We start from the raw sequence: 18762 nt of genomic DNA on the forward strand, positions 1-18762 counted from the left end.
CAAGGCTTTTGTGCAATTTCCTCTGTCTGAATGAATGATCCTACATCCCACATTTTCCCCTACTGAAATCCTGCTCATCTATATAGATCATCAGATTCCTTCCACAGTGCCTTCATAATGTAAAACACCCAAGTAAAAACACCTTTTTCCCTTATGTTACTATAATACCAAGTTGTATATACTTATATAACACTTTTTTACATACTGCCTTAGGCTAAAACATATCTTACTTCCACTAACTGAAAGATAAGCTCCTGGCCACTACAGGCAGCACCTTATAGTAACACATCTAGTACCCTAAATGTAGTAGGGGCTGAACAAATATTTGTTGAATAATTATTATTATAAATGATCCATATGATAGAAAGAAGAAAATGGTGAACCAAGGCAGAAAGGCAGAGTATGAAGAAAGAGGTTATATCTCTGCTTAAGTGGAAGGTGAGTCATGCCTCACACTGATGCACATATGAAAGCTAGGATGGGGCAAATTTTTCTTTGTTGGGCACTCACATCTGCCCTGTGAAATGCTCTGAGCTGTCTCCCTAGGAAGAGAGTTTATAAAATCCATTGTAAGGCAGAATGTTATCCAATGGAACTACTGCCATAATCAATGCCATGGTTCACAACATTTTTACCCACATGAAACAAATTATCTCATTGTTGAAAATCACACTTTCCTAAGGGTTGCTTGGAGGTAACCCTGGAGCAAGTCATCACATTGTAGTTCTCAATACTATCTTCCTGATGTATAGGAAAGAAGAACCAAAGAAGATTTTACACAGGTTTATAAAACACATATTTTGCTTAAATCTTTATTCAACTCAGCCTAGGCTAAAATGCTTTATGAAGAGGATGTTATGCTCCAATTATGCAAGTAGCCACTGGAAATAGCACTCTTCCAAGTTAGTATTTCCTGCTAATCATGGCTATGATATTGTATTCAAGCTCATAATGTAAGTGATACAGCCCTGAAATAAAACTGGAATAGTTTAAACCAGATAATTTTTCACAAATGCAGCAAATTTGAGAGCCACAGAGAGTACAAAGGAGTGGTGGCTGATTTTGAGTCTTTAAACAACAAAGACGCAGCATTGTGATCCTGAGTATCAGCCCAGAGGACACCTCTGCTTTTGCCACCAGAGGAATGTCTGTAACCCAACAGTTACGGAGAGATGGAGATGAGACTGGGCTAAGTGGGGCAAAAGAGTGGTCTGGCCCTACCCTCTGAGAGCAGGTATTGCAACACCACAGGACCACTGCCCGTAGAGAATGAAGGAAACTTTGGCAAAGTGATGGGGCAAAAAGATGACATAAGTGGGGGGCATGACAATATTTCATAAAAAGAATTCATAACTTGTTAGCTCTTTGTTTCTATTTTACTAAAGGATTTCAGTAGGGCAACTACTACAAGAATCAATGCCCCTATGAAGAAAATTTAGGGGTGGCAGCTAAAATATAAAATGCCCAGTGAAACCACATGGAATTTAATACTGCATTGAACATACTGATATTAAAAATTAGTCATTAATTATATGAAACTAAAATATAAGTGGGTGTCTTGTATTTTTATTTGCTACATCTGGCAGTCCTACCCAGATTACTAATATCATAGTGTTGGGAAAAGCAATTCCCGAGTATCTTCATAAATGGTTTTATTCTTGATTAAACAAGTTTAAATATTTATGTATGAAAGTTACCATATTTGATATAAACTAGTCACATTTTACTTCAGACGCTAGCTGTGTTACATTTATTTAATTAAGAGGCAAAAATACTAGTTAAAAGCTACAAATACTGCTATAAATAGAATCAGAAAAATCTGATCTCAGCTGTAAAAGACTGAGAGGAAAATGAGGACTTTCAGATAACAATGGATAGACATCATCATTAGTGAGAATACTAAGCCTGTGAGGCACAGAAAAACTGAATTTTAGCCTGGAAAACAAGATCAAATTAAGATATACCAGACTGGTCTGAGGTTACCAAAGACATGAAGGCAGAGAACAGATAAAGATTCCCACTAGTGAATAAATGACAAAGACGCTGAAAATGTCTGCTTTGTCAACATTGTCTCTCCTCTGATCAAATGCCAAATAAAGACCAACCAATTAACGTCTGAAAAAATCTTCTGGTCACAGAAGAAAGTAGCTTTAAAATTGGCATAATGAAATAAACCCGTGGTATGCCTTATCAATGGACAATTTATTTCTCTAGTATTGTCACTGCAAATAATGATGTGAAGGAGTATCAAGGCACAATCTGAAAGACAGTGGGTGTGGCAGGCTAGGGACAAGCACCTTTATATACGACAATGAATTCAGGAAAAATCAAAATTTATGAGTTGCATATTTTAAACAAATTGTTTTTTAATTAAAAATGTCTAAGATAATAAATATTAACATCTACACTTAGCCATTTGTAATTATTTTTCTGAAGGGTTTTAAATTTTTATTGAAATTTCATAAACTAGTAGGTACTATATGAGGGGTCTTCAAAATGTTGATGGATAGTGTATATTATTAAAAGCTATGCATGAATTTCAAAAAAATTTGCACTAAAATAAATTCTCCCTAAGTTGTTATAACATGTCTGAATAGGATCTAGTTTGAGGCACTAAGAAGAATAAGACATAAATTTGAAAAGAGCCCCTTTCAGTGCAACATTAATTCCACCAAAATTGAAGCAAGAACAAACATCAAATTCAGGGAGAAGACTGAGTGGAAGAATGGTGAAATCAATCATGCTTTATGAAAAGTTTATGAGGACAATGCCCCCAAATAAATAATCAATTTACAAATAGAAAATTCACTTTAAGAAGGAATGAGATGATGTTAAAGATGAAGCCTGCAGTGGCAGGCCATCTGTATCAATTTGCAAGAACAAAATTATCTTGTTTGGGCTCTAATTGAAAGGGCCCAACAATTACTTGCAGAAACAAAAGCCAACATCACAGACATCTCAATTGGTTCAGCTTACATAAATCTGACTAAAAATTAAAGTTGAGTAAATATTCCATGTGATGGGTGCCAAAACTTTTGTGACCAGATCTGCTTCAGACAAGAACAGAGATTTCAATTAAATTTTGAACAAGGGGGATCAAGATCTGAAGTATTTCTTCGAAGAATTGTAATAGGAGATTAAAAAAAAAAAGGCTTTACAAGTATAATCCTGAAGACAAAGCATAATCAAAGCAATGGCTACCAGGAGGAGGAACTGGTCCAGTAAAAGCAAAAGTAAACCAGTCAAGAGCAAAGATCATAGCAACAGTTGTTTGAGATGCTCAAGCCATTTTGCTTGTTGACTTTCTGGGAGAGACAAAGAATAACATCTGCTTATGAGAGCGTTTTGAGACACTTAGTCAAAGATTTAGCAGAAAAATGCCTAGGAAAGCTTCATCAGAGGGTCCCTCCTCACCATGACAATGTTCCTGCTCATTCTTCCCATCAAACAAGGTCAGTTTTACAGGAGGAGTTTTGTTTGTTCGTTCGTTTTGGTTTGGTTTGGTTTGATTTTGAAACAGGGTCTCACTCTGTTGCCCATGCTGGAGTGCAGTGGTGTGATCTCAGCTCACTGCAACCTCTGCCGCCCAGGTTCAAGCGATTCTCCTGACTCAGCATCCTGAGTAGCTAGGATTACAGGCATGTGCTACCACGCCCAGTGAATTTTTGTATTTTTGGTAGAGACAGGGTTTCACCATGTTGGCCAGGCTGGTGAAATCCTGACCTCAAGTGATATGCCTGCCTCAGCCTCCCAAAGTGCTAGGATTACAGTTGTGAGCCACTGTACCCAGCCTAATTTTACAAGAGTTTTGATGAAACATTATTAAGCATCCACCTTACAGTCCTGATGTGGCTACTTCTGACTTCTTTTTGTTTTCTACTCTTAAAGTAAAGAGCACCCATTTTTCTTAGATAATAATCTTACAAAGATGGCATTGACATGGTAAATTCCCAGAATCCTCAGTTTTTTAGGCACAGACTAAATGACTGGTATCATCACTTACAAAAGTGTCTGGAGAGAAGGTGGCGGAGCAAGATGGCTGAATAGAATCCTCTAATCATTATCCCCTCCACAGGACACCAAATCGAACAACTATCCACATAATGAAGCACCTTCATGAGAATCAAAAATCAGGTACACAATCACAGTGCCTGATTTTAACATCATATCAAGGAAAGAGGCACTGAAGAGGGTAGAAAAGACAGTCTTGAATTGCCAACAACGTTACCTCTACCCCCTAGCATTAGCTGCATGGCACAGAGAGAGAGTATGTGTGATAGGCAGAGGGAGAGGACAGTGATTGTGGGACTTTGCATTGGAACTCAGTGCTATCTGTCACAGCAAAAGAAACACATGGCAGAATTCAGCCAGTGCCAATGGAGGGAGCATTTAGACCAGCCACAGCCAGAGGGGAATCATCCTTCCCAGTGGTTGGTATCTGAGTTCCAGCTAGGCCGACTGTGAACTAAAGTGCTTTGGGGTCCTAAATAAACATGAAAGGCAGTCTAGGCCACAAGGACTGCAATTCCTGGTCAAGTCTTGGCGCCATGCTGGACCCTGAGCCAGAGGACGTGGGGTACACACAACCTATAAGACACCAGCTAGGCCAGCCCAGGAGTACTTGTGTCAGCCCTTCCCCAACACAAGGCAGCACAGCTCATAGCTCCAGAAGAAACTCCTTCCTTCTGCTTGAGGAGAAGAGAGGGGAGAGTAAAAAGGACTTTGTCTTGCAATTAGCACACCAGCTTAGCCACAGTAGAATAGGGCATCAAGCAGTGTCCTGAGGCCCACATCCCAGGATCTAGCTCCGGGATGACATTTCTAGATACATCCTGGGCCAGAAGGGAACCTGCTGCCTTGTAGGGGAGAACCCAGTTCTGGCGGCATTCATCATCTGCATGGGCCTTGAATAAATATCAGTTGTAATCAGGCAGTAGTTGCTGTGGGCTTTGGGTGAGAACTAGTGCTGTGTTGGCTTCAGATGTGACCCAGCACAATACCAGCTGTGGTGGCCATTAGGACAGGCTCTTTTTACTTGAGGAAAGAAGAGAAAAGAGTGGGAAAGACTTTGTCTTGTGGTGGGGGTGCCAGCTTGGGTGGAGTAGAATAGAGCAGGAGGTAGAATCCTAAGGTTCCTGATTCCCGGCCCTGGCTCCCGAATGGCAATTCTGGCCTTGAATGAAGATTGGCAATTACCAGGCAGTGGTCGCCTCCGAATTTGGACAAGACCCAGTACGGTGCTGGCTTCGGGTCTGACTAACCACAGTCCAAGTGATGGTAGCCACCAAGTGCTTGTGTCACCCCTTTGCCAATACCAGGCAGCTCAGGATGGAGAGGGAGACTCTTTCTGCTTTGGAGAAAGTAAAGAAAGAGAACAAGAGTCTTTGCCTCTTGTTCCAGAAAATTCTCTTGGATCTTATCAAAGAAATCAAGGTGATCTTGACAAGTCTGCAAGAGTCACAGTGTTACTGGTTTGAGGTGCCCCCTAATGCAGATATAGCTGTAGTGATCAAAGACTTAGGCCACAATACTCAATTCCTTTAGAATGCTTGGAAAGTCTTCTCCAAAAAGACAGGAACAAACAAGCCCAGGCTGTAAAAAATACAACAAATACCTAACTCTTCAATGTCCAGACTCTAACAAACATCTATAAGCATCAACACCATCCAGGAAAACATGACCTCAAAAAATGAACTAAATAAAGCACCAAGGACCAATCCTGGAGAAACAGAGATAGTGGCTTTTCAGACAAGAGAATTCAAAATACCTATTTTGAAGAAGCACAACAAACTTCAAGACAACCCAGAAAAAGAATTCAGAATCCTATCAGAGAAATTTAACAAAGAGATTACAATAATTTTTAAATATCAAGCAGAAATTCTGGAGCTGAAAAATTCAACGGACACACCGAAGACTGAATCAGTCTCTCAATAGTAGAATTGATCAAGAAGAAGAAAGAATTAGAGAGCTTGAAGACATGTATTTAGGTGGGGGGAGGGGGGAGGGACAGCATTAGGAGATATACCTAATGCTAAATGACGAGTTAATGGGTGCAGCACACCAACATGGTACATGGATACATATGTAACAAACCTGCACATTGTGCACATGTACCCTAAAACTTAAAGTATAATAATAAAAAAAAAAAACTACACAGAAGCATTCTGTGAAAAAAATAATAATAATAAATAAATAGGCAAAAAAAAAAAAGAATAAAAAACAATGGAGCATGACTACAAGATCTAAATAATAGGCTCAAAAAGGCAAATCTATGAGTTACTAGCCTGATATAGTTTGACTGTGTCCCCATTCAAATCTCAACTTGAACTGCATCTCCCAGAATTCCCATGTGTTGTGGGAGGAACCCAGGTGGAGGTAATTGAATCATGAGGGGATGGTCTTTCCCCTGCTATTCTTGCGCAGTGAGTAAGTCTCACGAGTTTCCCCTGCTATTCTCGTGTAGTGAATAAGTCTCACGAGATCTAATGGGTTTATCAGGGGTTTCCGCTTTTGCTTCATTCTCATTTTCTCTTGCTGCTGCCATGTAAGAGGTGCCTTTCGCCTCCCACCATGATTCTGAGGCCTCCTCAGCCATGCGGAACTGTAAGTCCAATTAAACCTCTTTTTCTTCCAAGTCTCAGGTATGTCTTTATCAGCAGCATAAAAACAGACTAATAGAGTAAATTGGTGCCCGTAGAGTAGGGCGTTGATGAAAAGACACCCAAAAATATGGAAGTGACTTTGGAACTGGGTAACAGGCAGAGGTTGGAACAGTTTGGAGGGCTCAGAAGAAGATGGGAAAATGTGGGAAAGTTTGGAACTTCCTAGAGACTTGTTGAATAGCTTTGACCAAAAGCCTGAGAATGATATGGACAGTAAGGTCCAGGCTTAGGCGGTCTCAGGTAGAGATGAGGAACTTGTTGGGAACTGGGGCAAAGGTGACTCTTATTATATTTCAGCAAAAAAACTAGTGGCATTTTGTCCCTGCCCTAGAGATTTGTGGAACTTTGAACTTAAGAGAGATGATTTAGGGTATCTCGCAGAAGAAATTTCTAAGTAGCAAAGCATTCAAAATGTAACTTGGGTGCTTTTAAAAGCATTCTGTTTTAAAAGGGAAACAGAGCATAAAAGTTCAGAAAATTTGCAGCCTAATGATGCAGTAGAAAAGAAAAACCCATTTTTCTTATTTATTTATTTTAGTTGTAAATTATACTTTAAGTTCTAGGGTACATGCGCACAACATGCAGGTTTGTTACATAGGTATACATGTGCCATGTTGGTTTGCTGCACCCATTAACTCATCATTTGCATTAGGTATTTCTCCTAATGCTATCCCTCCCCCTGCCCCCAAACCCACGACAGGCCCAGGGGTGTGATGTTCCCCGCCCTATGTCCAAGTGTTCTCATTGTTCAATTCCCACCTATGAGTGAGAACATGCAGTGTTTGGAAAAACCCATTTTTCTAGGCAGAAATTCAAGCTGGCTACAGAAATTTGCATAAGTAGCAGGGCGCCTAATGTTAATTCCCAAGACCATGGGGAAAATGTCTCCAGGCCATGGCAGAGACCTTCACAGCAGCCCCTCCCATCACATGCCTGGAGGCCCAGGAGGAAAAAGTAGTTTTGTGGGCTGGGCCCAGGGTACCTGTTCTGCATGCAGCCTAGGGACTTGGTTCCCTGTGTCCTAGCCACTCCAGCCCTGGCTGAAAGGGGCCAATGTACAGCTCAGGCTGTGGCTTCAGAGGGTGGAAGCTCCAAACCTTGGCAGCTTCCATGTGGTGTTGAGCCTGCGGATGCACAGAAGTCAAGAATTGAGGTTTGGGAACCTCCACTTAGATTTCAGAAGATGTACGGAAATGCCTGGATGCCCAGACAAAAGTTTGCTTCAGGGGTGGGGCCCTCATGGGGAACCTCTGACAGGGCAGTGCAGAAGGGAAATGTGGGGTCAAAATCCCAACACAGGCAGTGCCCACAGGAGGACTGCCTAGTGGAGTTGTGAGAATAGGGCCACTATACTCCAGACCCCAGAATGGTAGATCCATGGACAGTTTGCACCATGTGCCTGGAAAAGCTGCAGACACTAAACACTAGCCTGTGAAGGCAGCCATAAGGGAGGCTGTACTCTGCAAAGCCACAGGGGCGGAGCTACCCAAGATGATGGGAACCCACCTCTTGCATCAATGTGACCCGGATAAGAGACCTAGAGTCAAAGGAGACCATTTTGGAGCCTTAAAATTTGACTGCCTCACTGGATTTTGGACTTGCATGGGCCCTGTAACTCCTTTTTTTTGGCCAATTTCTCCCATTTGGAATGGCTGTATTTACCTAATACCTGTACCCCATTGTATCTAGGAAGTAACTAGCTTGCTTTTGATTTTACAGACTCATAGGTGGAAGGGATTTGCCTTGTCTCAGATGAGACTTTGGACTGTGGACTTTTGGGTTAATGATGAAATAAGACTTTGCGGGACTGTTGGGAAGGCATGATTGGTACTGAAATGTGAGGAGGACATGAAATCTGGAAGTGCCAGGGGCAGAAAGATATGGGTCAGCTGTCTCCCCATTCAAATCTCAACTTGAATTGTATCTCCCAGAATTCCCGCGTTGTTGTGGGAGGGACCCAGGTGGAGGTAATTGAATCATGGGGGATGGTCTTTCCCCTGCTATTCTTGTATTGTAAGTCTCACAAGATCTGCTGGGTTTATCAAGGGTTTCTGCTTTTGCTTCTTTCTCATTTTCTCTTGCTGCCACCATGTAAGAAGTGCCTTTCATCTCCCACCATGATTCTGAGGCCTCCTCAGCCATGTCGAACTGTAAGTCCAATTAAACCTCTTTTTCTTCCCAGTCTTGGGTATGTCTTTATCAGTAGCATGAAAACAGATTAATACATGGGGCCTTAAAGAGGAGGTAGTGAGAGGTAGACCAGGGTAGACAGTATTATTCAAAGAGATAATAACAGAAAACATTCCAAACCTAGAGAAATATATCAATATTCAAGTACAAGAAGGTTATAAAACACCAAGCAGATTTAACCCAAAGAAGACTACTGCAGGGCATTCAATAATCAAACACCCACAGGTCAAAGATAAAGAAACAATCCTAAAAGCAACAAGAGAAAAGAAACAAATAACATACAATGGAGCTCCACTAAGTTTGGCTGCAGACTTCTCAGTGGAAACCCTACAAAACAAGAGAGAGTGGCATGACATATTTTAAGTGCTGAAGGAAAAAAAACTTTTATCCAGTGAAAATATACTTCAAATATGCAGAAGAAATAAAGACTTTCCCAGACAAACAAAAACTGAGGGATTTCATTAATTGAAGACCTGTCCTACAAGAAAAGCTAAATGGTGTACTTCAGTCAGAAAGGGAAGGATGTTAATGGGCAAAAAGAAATCATCCGGGGGTCCAAAACTCACTGCTAATAGGAAGTACACAGACAAATACAGAATATGATAACATTGTAACTGTGGTCTGTAAACTACTTATATCTTCCATATAAAGATCAAAAGATAAAACTATCAAAAATAACTACAACAATGTTTTAAGACATAGTGTAATAAGATTTAAATAGAAACAAGAAGTTAAAAAGTAGGAGAGATGAATACAAGTGTGAATTTTTATTAGTTTTCCTTCTGCTTTTTTGTTTGTTTGGTTTTACAAGCAGTGTTGTCATTAGTTTTAAATGATTGGTTACAAAATGTTATTTGAAAGCCTTGTGGTGACCCTGAAATACCTACAACAGATACAAACACACAAAAATAGCAAGAAATTAAAACATACCGTCAGAGAGGAGAACCTTCACAAAAACAACAGAAGGGGAAAAGGAAGGAAGGGAAGGAGAGAGAAAGAGAGGGAGACAGGGAGGGAGGGAGGGAGAAAAAGGGAGAGAGGGAGAAAGATCATAAGGCAACCAGAAAACAAACAACAAAATAGCAGGAGTACGTCCTTAGTTTATCAATAACAATACTGAATGTAAGTGAACTAAAGTCTCCAATAAAAAGAAATGGAGTGGCTGAATGGATTAAAAAAAAAAAAAGAACCAATGATCTGCTGGCTACAAGAAATATTTCACCTATAAAGACACACATAGACTAAAAATGAAGGAATGGGAAAAGATACTCCATGCAAATGAAAATCGAAAAAAGGAGTAGCTACACTTATATCAGATAAAATAGAATTCAATATGAAAAACTATGAAAAGAGACCAAAAGGTCATTATATAATGATAAAGGGGTCAATTCGACAAAAGGATGTAATAGTTATAAATTTATATGCATCAACACTGAAGCACCCAGATATATAAAGCAAATATTATTATAGCTAAGAAAGAGACCCCAATACAGTAATAGTTGGAGACTTCAACATCCCACTTTCAGCATTGGACAGATCATCCAGACTGAAAAAGCAACAAAAAAATTGGACTTAGCACTATGAACCAAATGGACCTAACAGATATTTCATCCAGCAGCTGCAGAATACATATGCTTCTCCTCAGTGCATAGATCTCAAAGACAGACTTTATTATTTTTTTCTTTTTTTTTGAGACAGAGTCTCACTCTGCTGCCAGGCTGGAGTGCAGTGACGTGATCTCGGCTCACTGCAACCTCTGCCTCCCGGGTTCAAGGGACTCCCCTGTCTCAGCCTCCTGAGTAGCTGGGACTACAGGCGCGCACCAACATGCCCAGCTAATTTTTTGTATTTTAGTAGAGATGGGGTTTTCTCATGTTGGCCAGGATAGTCTTGATCTCCTCACCTTGTGATCCGCCCCCATCGGCTTCCCAAAGTTCTGGGATTACAGCCATGAGCCACCACATCTGGCCTAAAATGTTTTTAAAACCTGAAATCATATCAAGTATCTTCTCAGACCACAATGAATAAAACTAGAAATCAATAACAAGAGGAATGCTGGAAACTGTACAAACACATAGAAATTAAACACTATGCTCCTGAGTGACCAGTGAGTCAATGAACAAATTAAGAAGGAAATTTTAAAATTCCTTAAAACAAATTAAAATGGAAACCCAACACACTAATATCTCTGTAATACAGTGAAAGCAATACTGAGAGCAAAGTTTATACCAATAAGTGCCTACATTAAAATGTAGAACAAAGAAATAACTAAGATGAAAGCAGAAACAAATGAAATTGGAAAGAGAAAAATAACAATACACAAGATTAACAAAAGGTTAGTTTTTTGAAAAATTTTTTAAAAAGTTTGAAAAGTTTTTTGAAAACAAAATCAACAAACCTGTAGGAAGATTAAGAAAAAAAGAAGACTTAAATAAATAAAATCAGAGATTTAAAAAAAATTACAACTGATTCCACAGAAATTCAAAGGTTCATTAGAAGCTACTAAGAACAACCATATGCCAATACATCAGAAAACCTAGAAGAAATAGACAAATCCTAGACACATATAACCTATCAAGATTGAACCAGGAAAAAATAAAAAACTTGAATAGACCCATAACAAGTAATGAGACTAAGATGTAATTAAAAGTCTCCTATCAAGAAAAGTCCCAGAAAATGATGGCTTCACTGCAGAATTTTACAAAACATTTAAAGAACTAATATCAATCCTTTTCAAACTATTCCAAAAAATAATGGAGAAGGGAATACTTCCAAACTCATTCTATGAGGGCAGTATTGCCCTGATAACAAAACCAGACAAAGACACAACAAAAAAAGAAAATTCCAGGCCAATATTTCTGATGAACATTGATACAAAAAATCCTCAACAAAATACTAACAAACCAAATTCAACAACACATTAAAAACATTATTCATCATGATCAAGTGAGATTTATCCCCAGGATGTAAGGATGGTTCAACATATGCAAATCAATCAATATAAACATCATATAAAAAGAATGAAGGATGTAGACCATATGATCATTTCAATTGATACAAAAAACCATTCAATAAAATTCACCATCTCTTCATGATTAAATTTAAAAAACCTAAAAAAAACTGGATAGAGAAGAAACATACTTCAACACAATAAAAGCCATATAGAAAAGAACCACATCTACATATGGGTAAAACCTGAAAATGTTCCCTCCAAGATCTGGAACAAGACAAAGATGCCCACTTTCACCACCATTATTCAACATAGTCCTGGAAGTCCTAGCTAGATGAATCAGATAAGATAAAGAAATAAAGGTTGGCCAGGTGCGGTGGCTCATGCTTGTAATCCCAGCACTTTGGGAGGCCGAGGCGGGCGGATCACGAGGTCAGGAGATCGAGACCACGGTGAAACCCCATCTCTACTAAAAATACAAAAAAAAAAAAAAAAAAATTAGCCGGGCGTGGTGGCGGGCACCTGTAGTCCCAGCTACTTGGAGAGGCTGAGGCAGGAGAATGGCGTGAACCCAGGAGGCGGAGCTTGCAGTGAGCCGAGTTTGCGCCACTGCACTCCAGCCTGGGCGACAAAGTGAGACTCCATCTCAAAAAAAAAAAAAAAAAGAAATAAAGGTCATCCAAATTGAAATGGAAGAATTCAAATTATCCTTATTTGCAGATGATGTAATCTTGTATTTAGAAAAACCTAAAGACTTAATCAAGAAATTATTAGAACTGAGAAGTAAATTACAAAAAATTACAGGATATAAAATCAATATACAAAAATCAATAGCATTTAAATATGCCAACAATGAACAATCTGAAAAAGAAATTTAAAATTTAAGAATCCAATCTGCAACAGCTACAAATAAATTATCTAGGAATAACTTAACCAAAGAAGTGAAACATCTGTACAATAAGAACTACAAAACACTGATGAAAGAAATTGAAGAGGTCACAAAAAATGGAAAGACATTCCATGTTCATGGATTAGAAGAATCAATATTGTTAAAATGTCCAAAGCAATGTGCAGATCTCAGTATCAAAGTATCAATCTCATTCTTCACAAAAATAGAAATAAATAATCATAAATTTTGATGGAACCCATGAAAGACCTGGAATAGCCTAAGCCATCCTGAACAAAAAGAACAAAACTGGAGAACTCACGTTACCTGACTTCAAATTATACTACAGAGCTACACAACCAAAACAGTATGGGACTGGCATAAAAAGAAACACATAGACCAATGGAACAGAATAAAGAATCCAGAAGTAAATCCATACATCTACATTGAACTCATTTTTGACAAGGTGCCAAGAACATACATTGTTGAAAGGAGAGTCTCTTCAATAAATGGTGCTGGGAAAACTGAATAATCCATATGCAGAAGAATGAAACTAGACCCCTTTCTCTCAACATATGTAAAAATCAAGTAAAAGTGGATTAAAGGCTTAAATCTAAGTCCTCAAACTATGAAACGAACACAAGAAAACATTAAGGAAACTCTCAAAGACAACAAGCTGGGCAAAAATCTCTTCAGTAATACCCCACAAGCACAGGCAACCAAAGAAAAAATGGACAAATGAGATCATATCAAGTTAAAAAGCTTCTGCACAGCAAAGGAAAGGATCAACGAAGTGAAGAGATAATCTACAGAATGGAAGATAATATTTGCAAACTTCACCTGACAAATGATGAACAACCGGAATATATAAGGAGCTCAAACAACTCAATAGAAAAAAATCTAACAATCCAATTTAAAAATGGGCAAAAGATTTGAATAGACATTTCTCAAAAGAAGAAATACAAGTATCGAACAGGTATATAAAAAAGTGCTCAACATCATCAATCACCAGAGAAATGGAAATTAAAACTACAATGAGATATCATCTCACCCAAGTTTTAATGGCTTTTATCCAAAAAATAGGCAATAACAAATGCTGACAAGGATGTGGAGAAAAGGGAACTCTTGTACACTGTTGGTGGGAATGTAAATTAGTGCAGCCACTATGAAGAACAGTATAGAGGTTCTGCAAAAAACTAAAAACAGAACCACCATATGATCCAGCAATCCCACTGCTAGGTATATTCACAAAAGAATGGAGGTCACTATGTTGAAGAGATATCTGCACTCCTATGTTTACTGTGGTACTATTTGCAATAGCCAAGATTTGGAGGCAACCTAAGTGTTCATCAACAGATGAATGGATAAAGAAAATGTGGTACATGTACACAATGGAGTACTATTCAGCCATAAAAAAGAATGAGATTCTGTCATTTGCAACAACATAGATAGAACTAAAAGACATGTTGAATGAAATAAAACAGACAGGAAAAGACAATCTTCTCACTCATTTGTGGGAGCTAAAAAAAAAAATTGAATTCATGGAGATGGAGAGTATAATGATGGTTACCATAGGCTGAGAAGGGTAGCGGGAGTAGTGGGGGCAAAGTGGAGATGTTTAATGGGTACAAAAATACAGTTACATAGAATGAATAAGATTTATTATTTGATAGGAAAACAAAGGGACTACAGTCAACAATAATTTATTGTACATTTAAAAATAACTAGGCCGGGCCAGGCGTGGTGGCTCACGCCTGTAATCCTAACATTTTGAGAGGCTGCGCCAAGCGGATCACCTGAGTTCAGGAGTTCGAGACCAGCCCGGCCAACATGATGAAACCCCCATCTCTACTAAAAATACAAAATTTAGCCAGGCATGGTGGCACATGCCTGTAATCTTGGCTACTCGGGAGGCTGAGGCAGGAGAATCACTTGAACCCCAGAGGCGGAGGCCACAGTGAGCCAAGATCATTCCACTGCATTCCAGTCTGGGTGACAGAGCAAGACTGTCTCTAAATAAATAAATAAATAGGCCAGGCGTGGTGGCTCATGCCTGTAATCCCAGCACTTTTGGAAGCCGAGGTGGGTGGATCACTTGAGGTCAGAAGTTCGAGACCAGCCGGGCCAACATTGCAAAAATCTGTCCCTACTAAAAATACAAAAAACTTAGCCAAGCCTGGTGATGCACACCTGTAGTCCCAACTACTCGGGAGGCTGAGGCAGGAGAATCGCTTGAACCCAGGAGGCAGAGGTTGCAGTGAGCCAAGATTGCGCCACTGCACACCAGTCTGGGTGACAAAGTGAGACTCTGTTTCAAAAAATAATAAATAAATAAATAAATCTAAAGAGTATAATTGGAATGTTTATAACACAAAGAAATAAATGCTTGAGATGGTGAATACCTCATTTCTCCTGATATTATTGTCATGCACTGTATGCCTGTATCAAAATATCTCAAGTACCCCATAAATATATATACCTACTATGTACTCATAACTTTTTATTTGGGAAGTGTCTTGACCCTGATGGAGCTTATGTTGGGAAGAAAAGTTCATATTATTTTATTCTTTTAATTGTATTTTCCCACAAACTTTTTGAATCCTTCTATACTGTCTGATTATAATGGTACACAGTTGAACAAATTCTGGGTCTTTCTTTGATTAATTCATATTATTTAATTGAAAGATGTGATTTTCCTTCTTCTCATATTGTACTTTTTAAAACAGATAATTTGGCCAGGCACAGTGGCTGACACCTGTAATCCCAGCACGTTGGGACGCCAAGGCAGATGGATCACCTGAGGCCAAGAGTTCGAGACCAGACTGACCAACATGGTGAAACCCTGTCTGTACTAAAAATACAAAATTAGCTGGGTGTGGTGCGCATGCCTGTAACACCAGCTACTTGGGAGGCTGAGGCAGAAGAATCGCTCGAACTCGGGAGGTGGAGGTTGCAGTGAGCCAAGATAGCACCATTGCACTCCAGCGTGGGCAATGAGAGTAAAACTGTATCTCAGTAAATAATACATACATACATATATACATACAGAGAATTTTAAAAAATAATTTCATTTTTTTTTTCTTAAGTTCTGGGGTACATGTGCAGGATGTGCAGGTTACATAGGTAAACATGTGTCATGGTGGTTTGCTGCACTTAACAACCCACCACGTAGGTGTTAAGCTCAGAATGTGTTAGCTCTTTTTCCTAATGCTCTCCCCTACCCACCCTCCCCTGACAGGTCCCAGTGTGTATTGTTGCCCTCCCTGTGTCCATGTGTTCTCATTGTTCAGCTCCTACTTACAATACGAGGTGTTTGGTTTTCTGTTCCTGCGTTAGTTTGCTGAGGATAATGACTTCCAGCTTCATCCATGTCCCTGCAAAGGACATTGATCTCATTGCTTTTTTATGACTGCACAGTATTCAATGGTATATATGTATCACATTTTCTTTCTCCAGTCTATCATTGGTGGGCATTTGGATTGATTCCATGTCTTTGTTATTGTGAATAGTGCTGCAATCAACATAGGCATGCATGTATCTTTTTAATAGAATGATTTATATTCCTTTGGGTATACACCCAGTAATGGGATTGCTGGGTTAAATTGAATTTCCATTTCTAAATCTTCAAGGAATCACCACACTGTCTTCCACAATGGTTAAAATAGAGAATTTTAAAGTAGAAATAATTTAAGCAGAATCTTCTTTAATAAAAACACACACATAGACATGCACACATGATACACTACTTCCTCTGAAACAATTTGCATTGGCAACTTCTATCTTTTTGCCTGCAATCAGTCAACCAACCACTGAATGAGTATAGCTCCCAAGCCTCAGGTATTGACAACGTGCCATGCCCCCACTCCAGGGTGGACTTATCAAGGGCTTGGTCTTTGGAAGTATATCACACAGACTAAGCACATGCTTAGCACATCAGGGAAACAGTGCCCTGAAAAGGAGCAAAACTGTCTTGGAAGAATTTGATGTTTCAAACAAAAACAAAACCACTGAAGTACTCATAATGGGAAAAATGTAAAAATGTGAACTTTCCTATACTTTCTTCAAGTTACTTTACAGAATATCCTCAGCAAATCTACTGGATCTGGGCCCCACCAGTCTGGTGTCCCACCCCATCCAAGACCATCTGTTCTCACTTCCAACTGGGGAAAACTTGATTTATTTTTATGTGCCTTACCTGTCCAGTAAAGCACTATATACTCTTTCAAGCTGAGGTAGCGGGTGGACAGGAAGAAAAGGCTGGGCAAAATTTAGCCCTCTTTGGGTGGGGGGTGGGGGTCCTAAAATTAGATAATGAGCTGTATTCCAAAGCATGGCTGGGTAGGGTAGCTGCAGTATTGCCCTAGAATCAATACTGTCAAAAAGAAATATAATACAACCACAAATGCAAGACAAATATGTAATTTAAAATTTTACTGTAGCCACATTTTAAAAAGTAAAAAGAAACAGGAGAAATTTTAATGACATTTAATTCAATGAATGTGAAATATTATCTTAACATGTAATCTATATTAAAAACTATTAGTATTTTACATTCTCTTTTTAATACTAAGTCTTTCAAATATAGTATGAAATATTTTACACTTACAACACTTGTTAATTCTGACTTTTCACACTTTAAGTGCTTGCTAATACATGTGGCTAGTGGTTATTATATTGGACAGGGCAGGACTGGATTTTAACAGAGAAGCTGCATCCTATACCTTAGCTCCCTTTGCCACAAGCTTTTCTCTCTGTAGGAGGGATTAAAAAAAAAAAACACGTACACATACATCTTTTGAGTAGGGGAGTAAAAACAGAGAAGAAGAAAATGACAGAAAAGAAGTTCTTAAAACCTGCCTCCAAGAGTCTTAAGTTTATTGGCCTCACAACTAAACATTACAGAGAAAAATGCTCATGGTTTTGCTTCTTCTATCTATCATCTGAGATACCAAGGTTTCTTATAAAGTGGTCAAGCCCATCACCAAGAATGATATATATATTTTTTGACATATGAGCTCACTCTGTCACCTAGCTAATTTTTAAGTGTCACTGTTGAGATGGAGTCTTGCTATGTTGCCCAGGCTAGTATTAAACTACTGGACTCAAGCAATCCTCCTGCCTTGGCCTCCCAAAGCACTAGGATTGCAGGCATAAGACACTGTGCCTGACCCAAGAATGATATTTCTTAGCCATGTTTTCCTATCAGTTATAATCAACAAGGATTGATCCTATCACTCCAGGCTAATAGAGAAACACCAGTAAAAAGCACAAACAGGGGCATGGTCTTAAACATTCTTTATAGACTTCGGCTTAAATGAACTCCACATATGATTGTACAGATCTCAGAGATAATTTTTACCCACAGACTGACAAAAAATATGAGAGCAATTTTATTTAATCCTGTATTGTGATGGCAGTGATCTGATTATGTTGACATTGCCAGAGTTCTCCATTTAAGCAGTGAGAATGTGTAAAGGCTAGGCTATCCAAGATGATTTTGGGACTTCCCCGCCCCACCCCATGTTTCTCAATCTTCTTTAGGCACAATAGGGGCAAGCACTGAGGCTGACCCTTCATAATGGAATGCCTGTTTCAGAAAGCTTATGGAAGTGAAAAAAAACTTGGGTTTTAAAGCCACCTACACACTGTATATTCTTAGACAAGTTACTTAATGTCACCAAGCTTTGTTTTCTTCATTTCCCCTACTAACCCACCAAAATTGTGATGCTAATTTTAATTTTCAAAATTGTTTTAAGATTAGATATTATCTATACCAATCATAGCACCTGACACATAGTAAACATAGTAAGGTATTATTAAGCCTAAAATTTTTTTGCTCTTTCTCTACAGCACAAGGGCAATAAGTCTAGTATCTGGAAATTGGGCAACTCCTAGAGCATTCTGATGTTACCAGGAAGCTAGATCACACCTAAAACTTCTTTTTTTTTGGGGGGGTTTTTACAGCTTTTTATTTGAAACATTTCTGGTTCTTTTAATGTTTTGTCTCCCAGATTTAAAAAAAAAAATTTTTTTTCTTCAAAGCTATCTACAGTTTACAAGAATTTGATAAAGTA

General features: G+C 38.9%; 1 protein-coding gene across 2 annotated transcripts in view; it reads right to left on the reverse strand.

Moving 5' to 3' along the window:
* The window catches only part of LOC116473207 (rab GTPase-activating protein 1-like), a 435590-nt gene that overhangs the window by 67951 nt on the left and 348877 nt on the right, over nt 1-18762 (reverse strand). The window contains exon 11 of one of the 2 annotated variants that reach the window (XR_009214608.1): nt 15990-16062. The exons of the other annotated variant lie outside the window; for it this stretch is intronic. The gene's annotated coding sequence lies outside the window, so the exon portion shown is untranslated. The remainder of the gene's footprint in view (nt 1-15989; nt 16063-18762) is intronic. 2 annotated transcript variants of the gene reach the window in all.

This window comes from Hylobates moloch, unplaced genomic scaffold, assembly GCF_009828535.3.
Source record: "Hylobates moloch isolate HMO894 unplaced genomic scaffold, HMol_V3 SCAFFOLD_8, whole genome shotgun sequence".
Lineage (NCBI taxonomy): Eukaryota > Metazoa > Chordata > Mammalia > Primates > Hylobatidae > Hylobates > Hylobates moloch.